This window comes from Artemia franciscana, chromosome 7 (assembly GCF_032884065.1).
Source record: "Artemia franciscana chromosome 7, ASM3288406v1, whole genome shotgun sequence".
NCBI lineage: Eukaryota > Metazoa > Arthropoda > Branchiopoda > Anostraca > Artemiidae > Artemia > Artemia franciscana.
The window spans coordinates 60,954,100-60,968,898 of record NC_088869.1 but is presented as its reverse complement, the minus strand read 5'-3'; the positions used below and the strand labels follow the sequence as shown (position 1 = coordinate 60,968,898).

Genomic DNA, 14,799 nt, shown 5'->3' with positions numbered 1-14,799 from the left:
GGAACTTCCTGGAAGGGTGTAAAGAGGGAGGCTTTGAATAGATTAGGTTGGAGGAGGAGTGTACATAGCTGGGTTGGCCTCAGGCAGCTTGGTGCTGCAGTGAGTTATTAGTAGTATTAGTAGTAGTAATAGAGAGGAGGAGGGGCTTATACAGGAGTTATTTGAGGAATTAGTCATATGAAAATAGAGGAATGTAAAGAAACTAACAGAAAATTAAAATATGAATCAAAGAGGTGTGAAATTGAGCCCATGGATAATATTAGTAAAGATCTGGTAGATACAGCCTGGTGACATAATATGTAGTCAATATGGACTAGGCCAAGTTAAAGAAAGAAATGGGGCCACAGTTAGTGATAAGGAAAGAGTTAAAGAAAAAGGCCAGAATATTTTGAGAATAGGCTAATATGTTATAGAGTTTGAGGGAAAGACACGTCATCAATGGTGTTTATGTTTTTGTTGCTGCAACAGACCCTTGCAAAATGGTTTGGCTTCTTGCACTGTGTGCATATTTTTCCCTTCGCAGAACATGCATTATTGTTCAAGTAAGGTTCACCACAAAAATAGCATTATCTGCCCTTGGGGTGGTTATTAGAAGAAGCTTTCTGATTTTAGAAACTATTCTGGCTTGGACCATGTGTGATTGCATCAACTTCCTGCTTGATAGATATTGGTTTACTCTACTGAATGACTTTAGCTGAGCTTGAGCTCTGTTTTGTGGGTTCTACATTTTGATACTGCACTCTCAAGAGTTAATGAGTCACTTTCTGCTAACAGTTTCTCTTGAATAGCTTGGTTTTGAATTCCATAGACAATATAGTCACAAATCATTTCATCTTGTTCTGTATACAGACATAGTTTGACCAATGTTTTTAATTCTTTAATGGACCTTTCAATACTTTCGTTTTCTAACTGGCTCCACTTCTGGAAGGTGTATCTTGCAAATCCAGTGTTTTCCTTTGGGCTTGCATAGTCTTTAATGTATTTGATAAGGGGTTTGATTTTGTTGTCTTCACTCCTTTCTATTGTGAAAGCATTGATGATCTCTTGTCCCGTTTCTCCCATCCAGATAATCAGCTAGGCACAATGAGGTTTTTGTGTATTTTCTGTCAGGGGCATATAAGGATCAACAGGGCATGCTGTTCAAATCGATTCCATTCATCTGCCAAGGAGACGGCATCCCAGTTGATAGATGGCTGTTGGACCTCCATAGTGCTGTTAGATTTCAATGTCAAGATTCCACTTCTGACACCATGTAATGATTGTTATTAATGTATTTATTTAACCCTAGCTCCTATAAAGAAAAGTGAGCAATATTAGCAAGCATAGCACACATCCAAGAATAAACACAAGCACTGTCAAAGCAATCATAATCACTACAGCTCACTGTCTTTTTTTTGTTATTTCTTTCATTTGATATGTTATAAGATAAGATAACTTTCAATAGGTTATGACAAGCTCTAATAGAGCTAAATTTGCTTCATATCTCCAGTAAAAGAAAGCAAGATAATGAAACAAGCAAGACAAAAGTTAAAAAATCAATTGACCAAAAAAATACCATCAATCAAGTCTATACATTAATGTTTTTTTCTAGCCAAATGTATAAAACAAACTATCCTAGAAAAACTTGTAAGGGTCTTAGTTTGAGTAAAAATTAAAGTTTACTAAGATTTAATAAAAGTTTTGTAAAAAATTAATAAGATTTGAAAAAGTCATCACGAGCTTTAATAGAGCTAAATATGCTTCATATCTCCAGTAAATAGAAAGTAAGATAATGAAACAAACGAGACAAAAGTTAAAAAATCAATCAACCAATGATCAATAAAAATTTAATACAAATTAGAAAATATAATATTAAAACAAATCCATGTCCAAGAACTAAAATGAATTTTCTATAATTAATGACCAAAAAAGTAGAGGTGGGCAGGGGGTTAAAATAATACTTTTACGAAAAACAACTATCACAGGCTAAAATAAAAACTAGCCAAATTTCCATTCCAAGTTAAATACTGTAAAAATAAGATTAATTGAAATCAAGTTGTTAAAATCATTAAGGATATGAGAAGAATCAGAAATGTGGACAATTGAAGAAAGGATTGTGCAAACAATTAAATTAAAAAAGATATTGAGATCAAATAAACATCCCAAATGGGCAAAACAAAAGTGCTCTAGAATAAAGGAGATGAAACCTTTTTTGGAACCTCCCTCTGAGACTAAGCAGGTGAGTCAAGGTCTAGTGTTGTTGTGAAATTTAGGGAAATTTTTCTTGGTATTATGATTAGAAATGTTGGTTTTGCAAAGCACAAGCAAATTGTATCCCTCCTTTCTTTTAAGGTGGCAATGCATGCTGCATTAAGGAAGCATTAAGGAATTTTTGTTTAAATTCACCTTATTTTATTCTCAGCAGACATTTTGTACAGCATGCTGATGCAGAGATAAATCCCCCACTAGTAGCACTGGCGTTGTGTTAAATTTGACTGATTTCAGTTATAATTTTTAGCAAATTTTTGGCAATTCTTGTTTTGGAGCTGGTTGAAAGCAATATTTAGAAAGGCAATAAGAGCAGTAAGTCAGCATGACATTGTGCATAGAGGCAGTTCTTTATTTATAGATTAACATGTGAAACCAAAACATAAAAATATTAACTTTACTAAAATTCCTCTTTCTAATATTCATCACATTTTTAGGACAATAATTTAAGCATAGATACAGTGATCACTCTCACCTTTTAGAAGAACTTATGTTTGAAAAAGATTTATTGAAATAAAAATATTATCTAATAACGTTACAGTTTGCTCTGCTATTCTTGTAGGAATTATACATGACAGAAATAACAATTTCCTAAAGACAGAAAATCAGGCTACTTTTCTTTAGTGTATTAATTACGGAGCTCGTAAATTTGTATTATCACTAGACATGATATCGAGATTATTACCTCCCATAATCACAACCTGATCTCCATTTTTGTCAGCCTTAGCTAAAAACTGTTCATATATACAAATTCCAGAACTGACACAGAGGGCGGCTGGTATATTATGGAATAAGTATTTTTTTTCTGTGTTTACCATAATTTCAATCAATAAACTTTCAAACATCATTTCCTTATTAAAACTAGACAGTTCATTCTTAATTATCCACAGGACCCCATTTTGAAAAAAAAAAAATGCGAGCCCTCCACCTGATTGTGGTATTCTATTACTGTAAGTGAAATCATAACCGACACATTTTACAAGGTTTTCATCACCATTTATAAGAAAAGTTTCACATAGACCTAAAATGGCAATTTTATCATCATGCAAAAGCAAAGAAATAGAATCCAAACACCCAAGTAAATCTAAGCAATTAGCGAAAGCTTTACTCAGAGCCCCGCAATAAATTCTACCAAACTTGCCTGCCAATCAATATAGACTAAACGGGAAGCTAGATAAGCATTCATTATATGCTTTACCTCTTAATGGAGTGTTATACTGGTAAAAATTCATAAGATATTGTTCACTAAGACTCATTAAAAGTCAATAATCTTTTTTAACCCGATGTTTCGAACTCTACATGCTGACAATTAGGTCAGGGGGACACGTATTCAATATGAAATGGCAGAGATGAAAGAATTGTACATGTCAAAGATGCATACATTTTTATAATTAAAAAAAATGCTCAAAATTTATTAGAACCGTTGAAAATTCCAGGGAAAACTATAAAAAACATACACTGTGGTTTTCTTGAACCAATTCAGGTGCAACACAGAAAAATATACACAGCTAGAACAGAAAAGTAAGAATAGTAAGTTTTGGCCTTAAAGAAAAAAAAATAATAATAAATAATTATAAAATAATAAATAAATAATTATAAAAATAATAAATAATACTGGATGAAAGAACACTTGTGACACTCCTCTTGGACGTATCATTTCACACTGCACTTTATTCTGATATCAGACCAATATTCATAAACAATGCACTACTTTATTCAAAGATAATATTTAAACACTATTCATATTTCTGCCAGTTGAGATTGGTGTCCTTTTGTTTTACCTCTAGCTAGATATGTGCACCCCTTTGTTTGACGCGAGTTATTAATGGCGTCCTTTTGTTTTACCTCCAGCTAGATATTTACACCCCTTTGTTTGACGCGAGTTATTAATGCATCACCTCTTTCACGTAACTCTTCCTTTTGTTAGGAGACTGCTGCGAAGGTTCTTTAGCACTGGTGTAGATCTGATTTAATATACATTCCAGATCCTTTAACTTCAAAACAGATTTGAAAACGCTTTGGATCTCCAGTGTTTTTAAAAACGATTTGGACCTTTTATGCAAAGTAATCCTGCTTGCTCCCATGATTATTAAATTATTAATATAATTGATTATAATTGTAATATTATTGTAATTATTACAATAACCATAATTATTAATAATTAACAATAATTATTAACACTATCAGCTGCTAAGCCTAGTGTTTTTTTCAAAGAGAATTTCAACATTAGACTTAGTGTTTTGATCTGGACATTTGGACAGTAAACTATGAATAATTGCGTTTAATTATCTCTCCTTAACTTCAAAGTCCAGTAACCTCGTTTTCAAGCTCATCTCAGTGAGCCTTTTGAAGAATAGAATCCTTTTCAAGGGATTTAATTTTACCCCTATGCGAGGAAAAGTTAGTTTTCAGCTCCATAATCTCAGCAATCATACAGTCAAGTTTCTTTGAGGCTTCAGACTGGGACCAAAGGATTGAGTTCAGCCTTAAATTCAGATTTTATGTAAAGAAATCAAAACTTTCTCATGTCACAGCCAGCATCAGTTGTTACAATAAATAAGTTCCTTGATCCACCTTTATTGAATTAGAACTCCGTTTGGCTCGTTTCTCTCTTAGTCAGTTAAAAACAGCAGTTTCTGTCAGAACTAATTTTTCTTTGCATTAGAGGGCACAGAAACGGTTATTTGTAAGATTTCTGCTTTAACCGAGGAAACTGGCTCCAAACTGCTGCGCAATCTATTAAAAATGTTAATAAACCTAGGTACTTTCTTTCTGTCACCCACTACTTATTTCTGGTACATTTACAATTACTAAGGTTTTTCGATATTTTCCATCTTTCTCAGTTAGACAGATGGCGATAGATTCTATTAGTTTGATGGCGGTGAGGATGAAGACTGTAGTAACTTGATGTAATTATAACCTTAAATCCTAAAATCACCAGATTATTACTGAGACCACGTTGGCTAATCATGACAAAACAAAAAATAAAAGTGAAGAGAGAAACAAGGACCATAACAGCCAGTGAAAAGTAGAAGAAAAAACTATGCAAATATTTCAATTGGGACTTCTGCTCAACCATTCTCAGTGCAGAACTATAAAAAAGTGCAGATAAAAATTCGAAAGGAAAATATAAAAACCAAACCATCAAAATAAACAGTGAAACAAAAATAAGAACCTTTTCAAAGTAACAATCAAACGATAACTCAACCCTTTAAGTAACACACAAAAATGGACTTTGTCTTCCTATATATGGTTCAAACTCAAACTGAGATGACTCTGCTATAGGTTCATTTATTAAATGAAGAGTAGGCTACAATGGGGCTTCAAGGATATTCCTATCAAGTCTTTACTTCTGAGGTCACACCTAATATTATTATTTCAGCATTTTGGTGACTAAACATCAGGCATTTTGGTTTATAAAGTTTGGCAATTTAAAATGTTATAATTTAAACATACAAAAAAAAAGGTTCCCTATGAAACTACCCTCTCCCAGTTTTAAAATCCAGAGGGAAGCTATTCAAATCTACTTTCCTTTAATGTAATACTTACTTACGACACGACTGCCTGTCCATGGATTATTTTTTATGGTTGATTGTGTATGGCTATGCTAATGACATATGTAATTGGAACAGTCTTCCTTTTCTCCTTCTTTTTTTTAATGTATTTGTGCTGTTGCATTGGTGATTTCTTTTTTCATTATATATTACACATTATATATTATATATTTATATATATTATACATATACATAAAATGCATTATACATATATATATATATATATATATATATATATATATATATATATATATATATATATATATATATATATATATATATTATGTTTTCTGAATATACAAGTTTGAAGAGCATAACAGGCCCATTGGATAGTGTACTAATTGACTAACAGAGTTGTATTGTCTTGTAGGAATCATACAAGATGTTGGCCCCAAGGATTTCAGTAGCTCTTAGAAGAAGCTTTTCAACAAGTTTGCCTGTAGTACAAAAAGCTGTTGATCCAATCCAGTAACTATTCCTAGATAAAGTTAAGGAATATGACCAGAAAAGCAAGTAAGATTCTGTTTCGTTTTTAGCCAAAGGAGGAAACTAAAGGCTTTTAAGCCACCCTTGCTAAATAGCAATTCCTATGTTCCAAAAATCTTACAAAGATCTTTCAGCTCTTATCCAGTAAAAACTGAGGTTTGAAAATCTCTTAAAGAAATTTATCAAAGTCATTTTTATTACAATTTAGTAATTCATGTTATTCACAGCATATTTTTGAGAAATACCAATGTTTTACTCCAAATATCACACACTCTTCTCATAGTTGAGGATATATAATAAAAAAGAGCAGGCTAGTGTTTTGAATTTGTTTGTTTCATGCTCAGAGACTATAAAAAAATCAGTGTAAATTCATGTAAAAAGAGAATTAATCTATAAGAAAATAAACCCTGGGTTTATAGCTTGAATAATTTCAGTACTATATTATTTATATCCAACTGTGAAAAAGAAAAATATATGAAAATTCACATAAACTTGAATGATTATAAAACCCTCAATTGGAGATTTTTATTGTTGTTTATTCATGCGCTCTTGATTACTCGGGAAATAAGCAAAAACGCATCCAGAAGACAAAGTAGAACTTTGTTCTAGGGACTTCAGGAACTCGTGAACCCTAAAGATCAAGACGTAGCACCGGTCTAAAATTATTAAAGCACATAAACACACGTAAAAACTTGAGTTTACAGAAGGCTAATTCTAGATTTTCTTTAGTCTGTTATTAATTTGATTGTATGAGTATAGCCTAAAAGCCCAGAAAGCATGGCTTATTTGCAACTGGTTCTTAAAGTAATGCCACTATAATTAAAAAAGAAAATAATAAAAATAGGGTCCTTATGAGAGAAGCAGATTAAATATTAATCCAGACAATATATCATGGTTCATGTTCTTTTATTTTTTGTAATATTTAGAATACATACATCATGTATTGCCTGCAGAGAGTAGAGCACAGATAATATAAGAACTAAAATGTGTGATATAGGATGCCTTATATTCTACTTAGTAAAAAATCTTGTGGATTTACTTGACTCTGTGATGCAGCTTGAGTAGCAGTGTCAAAGTCTGGGCAAATATCTTTTGGGATATAGTACGTTGTTCCATCTGGACCTAGAAGAAAAGCTTGGACACGGTATGAAATTTTTTTTTTTACAGTTTTGTAACTAAGGTCAAGACAATATCAGGATTTCATAAAGAGTTCACCTTCAGCTCTTCAGAAATATCACTTAAGTTTTCACTGAAGGTGGTATTGAGCTTATGACCCAATAGCTGAACAAATACGCTATAACTAGTAATGCTATTATGACCTGTGCTGAAATTCATGGAAATTGATGTTAAATGATTCACCAAAAGCAAAAAATTAAAGGCTTTAGCTAGTGGTATTTCTTGATGATATTAGAGCAAAGGTCATAATTATGAGAAATTGACTTTCACCTGAAGTTACTCTTCTGCAAGATCAGGTTCAAGAGAATACTGTTAACTTTATGAAATATCAAATCTACCAAAAAGAAAAAAGGAAGATATGGAGGAGACAGTAATGAATACTGTTGATATTTTACCACAACAATCTTAGAGCAGATTTAAATCTGCCTGAGATTACTGAGTGATATTAGTGACCCCCATTCCAAACTCAATAAACTGGCAATGCCAGGAATCAAACCTGTACCCTGTGGACAAAGGATTTCTAACTGAGTGTTATCCACTTAGCCAGGAACGGAACACCAATATGACCAGAGTAAAACAACTATTTAAAAAAACCAAATATTGAAAAAAAGCCAATTTGGATTTACAGGCATTTTTCAATATTCTTCCATAAACAGTATATTTTATCTAGACAAATTATTTCAAGGCAGGTGTCAACAAAGCTCCAGTAGGGATTGCATTCCAAAGAATACCCAACCCAGAGTACCAACAACTTAGCAAGGAACACAAATGTGACTAGAGAACAACAATTATTTGAAAAAGAAAATATTGAAAAACAATTCAAGTCATAGTTGCTATTTTCACTACTGTCCCATAAACAATATATTTTATTTAGAAAAATAAATTTTAAGACAGTTATCAACAAAACTCATCAGGTAAATTGTATTTACTTAAGACACAATCGAACAATTTGAATGTTTAGCTTTGTGATATTCTAGTCTTAAAGCAAATGCCTAGTTTTAATGCTGTTGTTTGTCATCTTTAAAAAACAATTAAATTGTATCAGATTTTTTTTGAAATAAGATGCTTCCAAGACTTTTAGCCAAATCTGCCAAATGAGGGGCAAGGCATTTCTTCACAAATTATACAACATGTAAAAGAGTACCAGGGGGTTAGGTTAGGAAAATGCAACTTTCAGGGATGTGTCTAAAGGCTAAAGTATGTCCTAGGAAGGTATTTTGAAGTACCTACCTCTACTCCATCTCCTACTAGAGGGTTCTGGCCTTTGATGAACTTTAATATTCTGTGTGTTATAAAAGTGGAACCTTACAAAATAGATCTTCCGTTCACATAAAGTACAACAAAACTGGTTTTAGCTTCACAACTCTCCTCTATCCCACTTTATAATATTTTAAAGATATGCTAATATATTTTCTAATTTAAAAAAAAACAAAAAACATTGATATGGCTTAAAATTCTAGTCAAATAAAAGGAATTGCATTTTCAGAAGTAAAGCCAGAATGAAAGAAACTGATAATTAAGGTAAAATGTTGTTTTGTCAAAATTTCAATTGACTAGGTAATAGACCTGTTTAGTAGGCAAATTTCTAAGACTTAGAAATCCGAAAAGGGTTAACATAGAGGCTTGGTAGCACCTTTTCAGAGTATATTTTTGGCCCTGGATTCATTACTGAAAGTTTCATTTTTCTAACCTAATCCCTTTCCAAGATAATTAAAAGTAGCTAAACTAGAATTTTACCTATTTTAGGCTCTAGATTCATTACTGATAGTTTCATTTCCCTGATCTAGCCCCTTTCTAAGATAGCAAAAAGTAGCTAAACTAGTGTTTGACCAGAAAATTTATCTGTAGCCCTGTGGGGTAGGGCCAAGAGTTCTGCTGAAGATGCAACTCATCTTGAAGCACCTAGTAAATATAGTAATTGGATTTACAATGCTTTGTGACAACTATGGTCTTGCTTCAGCAAGGTTTTATCTCTGGGCCCCAAATTACCAAGCTAAGGTCAAACCTAGAGCATCAAAAGGTTGTAACAAAGATTTCGAAGTATCTAGACAAGTCTTGGAGCCTCATTGTGAAAGTTACTGCCAAAATTCAAACTCTTGACCTGTGCTAGGAATGTCTTTGGGCCTATGTGATTCAATCTGCTGGATATTACCCAACATTTATCCAAATAGGTCTAAACTGATAAAAAATCACAACTTACTTTTGCGTGGCCAGAATTCTATTTATCAGATAAGAATTCTTATTTTATAGCCTTCAAATTCTTATTTTTGAAATCTACACCTGAAAAGTTCAACCAATGATTGTAAAAATATGAGCACTCTGTCAATCAACTGATGATTTATCTATCAATGAACTGATTACCAAAATTGTCATCAGTCAATTTATAGAGGACTCATGTTTCCTATAATTCCATCAGTCTATCCCCCAGTGGGATCCATGACTTTTGAGTAGCCCTCCACCTCAATTCTCAACCACCAAAAGAGAAGGCTTCAAAGAGAAGCCTACTAGTTTATCCCAAATGCAGTAAAGGCATATTACAAAGAACAAGAACCTACAAGAACAGGTTCATAGAATACCATTGAAGTGATAAAGAAACACGAAAATTGCAAAAATTAAGATAAAAAAGAACTGAGAAGAAGATTAACAAGAAACTATGAAAATTGCAAGTACAGTACCAAGTGCATACAGTAAGTAATATTAGCAAATTAATAAGATCATAGCTGCACTTTTTTCTCTCATGCTTGTTAAACTGACATATCCATTTAGCAACAGTTGTACACCAGGCTCTTCGGATGATTCATCTGCCCAGGGAAATCCCATAGAGGAGTAAATAATAACTGTCTAGGAGAATCTGATTTTGGAAGGAAAACCTTTGAATATTTTTGTGTACAAAATTGTAGCTCCTGTTACCTATTCTATTGAACTATAAGAGGGTCAGGGAGATGTCAGTCATCAAGTTAATACTTTTTTTAGAGTCTGTAGAACCAGTGGGGTCCATAAGTTTTTCTGGATGACCACTTATTTGATAGGTGATAATTCCAGGGACTGATGGTCCATCCTTCAATTGTCAAAATCTGGGTGACCTCTCTAAGAACTGATGGCCTGGTCTAGGTGACTTCTCTGTGAGAATTTCCGACTAATCTGGCGATACCCACTGATCCAATTGCTGATATACCTATGCCTACTGTTGTCGTACAGCCCCTTCAAGTCCCTGAAACATCTGTTGTTGCACCAGAGGCATTAATTCCAACAATACTGCCTTTACCAGATCTGACGTTACACCGGACAAGAACTGTAAGAATAGACGTTAAATCTGATATAGAAGAAGAGAAAGAATTCAAGATACCAGATATCTTGCTAACCCAACTTAGTGAAAAAGTGAACAGAGGCCAAAAAAGGAAAGTTTTTTTCATCCGTTCTGCGTTCAATACAGCAAAAAGAACCGACATTAAACCAGATATTGAAGAAGAAAAAGAATTCAATATCCGAGATAATTCTCCACCTGAAACTAATGACAAAGAGATAAGATGCCGAGGAAAGTCAGGATTTAAGAGATGTAGTGGGGAAATACTAATGGCCGACAAGGTTTAGGGCTTAGCCAAGGAACTGAGATGCTTGATTTTAACATTGGTAGAAGAAGGTCATATTTTAATATCGGAGGAGAACAGATGAACAGAAATAGTGCTAGTGACAAAGAGACTAGAGGTCGAAGGAGGTCAGGGTTCAGCAGAGGCAGTACAAGGGTAGACTTTAGGCATGGCCGAGGAAGCCAATACTCCAATAGAGAAGAAGAAGAACTAATGAACAGAGGCTTTGTGAATAACCAAGAGATTGCAGGTAATTTCACAGTTATGGAGGAAGCATTTTTTGCTATAATTGAAGATCTCCAGAAGCGACTTGAAATTGCTTTAAAAGAGCGCGATCACTGCAGAGACGAAATAAGAAAAATGATCTATGATGAAGATATTTTCAATACATTTTTTATTTGTCTTGAATGTATCAAGTACATGGTGCATTCAGAAAATAGCCGGAATAATTCTGAGTTAGTTGGATTCAGGCGTAATTATTTGACTCCAATCTTTGAAAAAATGAATAACCAAGAGATTGCAGGTAATTTCACAGTTATGGAGGAAGCACTTTTTGCTATAATTAAAGATCTCCAGAAGCGACTTGAAATCGCTTTAAAAGAGCGCGATCACTGCAGAGACAAACTTGATCGACGGTGACATTTACGAAACATTACACCATCTTTGTCATGAATGTATCAAGTACATGATACATTCAGAGAATAGCCGGAATAATTCTGTGTTAGTTGGATTCGAGCATAATTATTTGACTCCAATCTTTGAAAAAATCTTTCAAGGAATACCCTGCGAGGACGCTATAAATGACTTTTGTGACGCCCTATTTTTTGATTACGATCAAAGAATGGGTTATGTATAACTGCATTTTCCAGATATAACTGTGGCTTATATATTCGAGTTGGATGGAATTTCCACTGGATTTCCATTATCTAGTAATGTTATTTTCTAAACTTGACAGAAATAAAAAATCAAGGACAAACGAATTAGTTGTGTTGCATTTCATTATGCATATCATTGCTTTAACTTTTGACCTTAATTGACTGGCTTTTTGGCTGGGAAAGCTATGGGTCTTTTTCTTGCTCGGCCCTTGCTCAGTAATATTGGTAACAACAACTCCCATCATCTTTGATTACCTTGGTCAGAATGTTTGAGTAACTTATCTGATTTTTAAGTCAGGGTCAAACTCACATTCTAACCTAAATGAGGGACAAGGCTTGATGCAATATGTCTTGTTTGCTAATCTTCATTCAAAATTTGTTAGCTGGAGCTCTTTCTTACTCCTATCTATCCTGAAATTTCGTCAGTTCTAAAATAACAAACCTTGCTGCCATTTGAAATTGACAAAGAAGCCCCAGAAAGAGCAAGACATTCCAAATCTATTTAACCAAATTTAAAATATCCAAATCACTCAAAACCCATAGAGGGCATAGCATGTCCTGCCAATTTTCTAAACAAAAAGAAAAAAAAATCATGCCCATTTTTTATTTAAATTTGCCATGATGATTTTCTAGACAGCAAAAGAAAATACTTGATAACCAACCACTCTTAACATCCTATGTAGTCACGGCATAAAGAACCGACTTGAGAAGGTCTATGTTGCAGCCCAAATAGTGGAACAATATCTATATCATCTATAAACAGTCAATTGTTTTCAATCTATTTTTTGTCCAACCTTATATATATATATATATATATATATATATATATATATATATATATATATATATATATATATATATATATATATATATATATATATATATATATATATATGTAGTTGGTGGGGGTGCTTTGCACCCCCCAGCCCCCCCCCCCCCCCCGTGCGCGTAAGTCGTTACGTGCCATTGTGGTTGTGTCCCTGTGTCCCACCTGTGAATATAGATAGATATATATATGTTTTTAACTACGTAAAACTTGCGAATATAGGACATTCTTCGCTGTCTTATTGTCTGTGCATAAAAATAGATTTTCAGGTTTACCGGCTCTTGAACATGCAATATATAATTGATGCTTTGTTGCCTTGAGCTTTGCTGATGGTGATTGCTAATCGAACATTCCCTGTGTCCCCGTCGTCATTTATATATCCTCCTGTACCCCCCGGTGTCCCTGTTGTAGTTGTGTCCCTGTGTCCCGGTCGTCATTTACATTCCCTGTGTCCCGGTCGTCATTTGTATCCCGGTGTTTTTTTCTTTTTAGTTTTTTACCTTTTTATTTTTTTCCTTTTTTTAAAGTTTTTTTCTTTTTAGGTTTTTATTCTTTTAGCTTTTTTCGCGCCATATTAGTTACGCGCCATTGTAGTTGTAGCTGTGAGTCTCTTTTTCTTTTTTTGATTCTCCTCCTACTCTATTTTTTGCTAATTTTTCCGACTCCTAGTATTTTGGAAGCTATTGAAATACTGTCTGTTTTTATGTATGAGTTGTCTGGACTATAAATAGCCTCCAGTTCTGTATTTTCTCCCTGTGAGTCTCTTTTTCTTTCTTTGATTCTTCTTCGCTCTATTTTGCTAATTTTTCCAACTCCTACTATTTTGGAAGCTTCTGAAATACTGTCTATTTGTATGTATGACTTGTCTGCACTATAAATAGCCTCCAGTTGTGTATTCTCTCCCTGTGAGTCTTTTTCTTTCTTTGTTTCTTCTCTTACTCTATTTTCCTAATTTTTCCAACTCCTACTATTTTGGAAGCTATTGAAATACTGTCTATTTGTATGTATAACTTGTCTGCACTATAAATAGCCTCCAGTTGTGTATTCTCTCCCTCTGAGTCTCTTTTCCTCTCTTTTATTCTTTTCCTACTCTTTTTTTGCTATTTTTTTTCAACTCTGAGTCTCTTTTCCTCTCTTTGATTCTTCTCTTACTCTTTTTTGCGAATTTTTCCAACTCCTACTATTTTGGAAGCTACTGAAATACTGTCTTTTTGTACGTGTGACATTCTTTTTCTTTCTTTGATTCTTCTCCTACTCTATTTTTGATAAATTTTCAAACTTACTATTCCGTATGTTACTGCCACTCTGGAATACTGGGATTTTTTATTGTATGTTGTATGTTTTGTGATGGTCGAATGTTTGTGTTTTGTTAAAGAGAACTGTTTTTATGGTCTTATAATTTTCCAATGTCAATTACGGTTACCATTGGTCAAACGGGATACACGTTGATATTTTAGTGTCGATTTTTGGAATTTTTTTTAAGTTCACCCCAGTCCCCACCAAAGGGATTCAATTTCGCCCTCCCCCTGATTATTTGCAGAATCAGACGGTTTTTGATCATATTCATCTTTATTATAAACTTGATTTAATCACAAACATCTCTGTCATAGACTTAATTCATGCTTATAAAGCTGTCTTTTGTTGAATTCCCACTCGAGTTTACTCCACAGTCTGGTTCTTCCTGAAAGCAGATTTTCAATTAAAACCTAATTTTTAGATTACAACTATGTATACAATTTTACTGGGGTTTACATTAGAATTTTGCATTCACATTCAAGAACCCGTCAAGGGGGCTTGTGCACCCCTGATAAGTCGTACCATTATTTTCCCTCTTATCTCAAATCAGCCAGTTTGCCTAAGTATTTAGCACATGCTATGGCTACTACTACTAACAGCTCACTGCAGTATCAAGCCACCTGAGGCATATGCACGCTACTACTCTATCCCAATCTAATCAAAGCTTTCCTCTTTATACACTCCAAAGAGGTTCCAGTCTCCCTTAAGTCCTTCCTTGCCATCATCACCCACCCCATTTGGAGCTGACGTGC

General features: G+C 33.7%; 2 protein-coding genes across 4 annotated transcripts in view; one reads left to right on the top strand and one right to left on the bottom strand.

Moving 5' to 3' along the window:
• LOC136029562 (E3 ubiquitin-protein ligase HECTD1-like) overlaps nt 1-14,799 on the top strand; it is a 484,457-nt gene that overhangs the window by 139,319 nt on the left and 330,339 nt on the right. The gene's annotated exons all lie outside the window — the stretch shown is intronic.
• Nucleotides 1-14,799, bottom strand: part of LOC136029563 (uncharacterized) — a 384,714-nt gene that overhangs the window by 254,348 nt on the left and 115,567 nt on the right. The gene's annotated exons all lie outside the window — the stretch shown is intronic.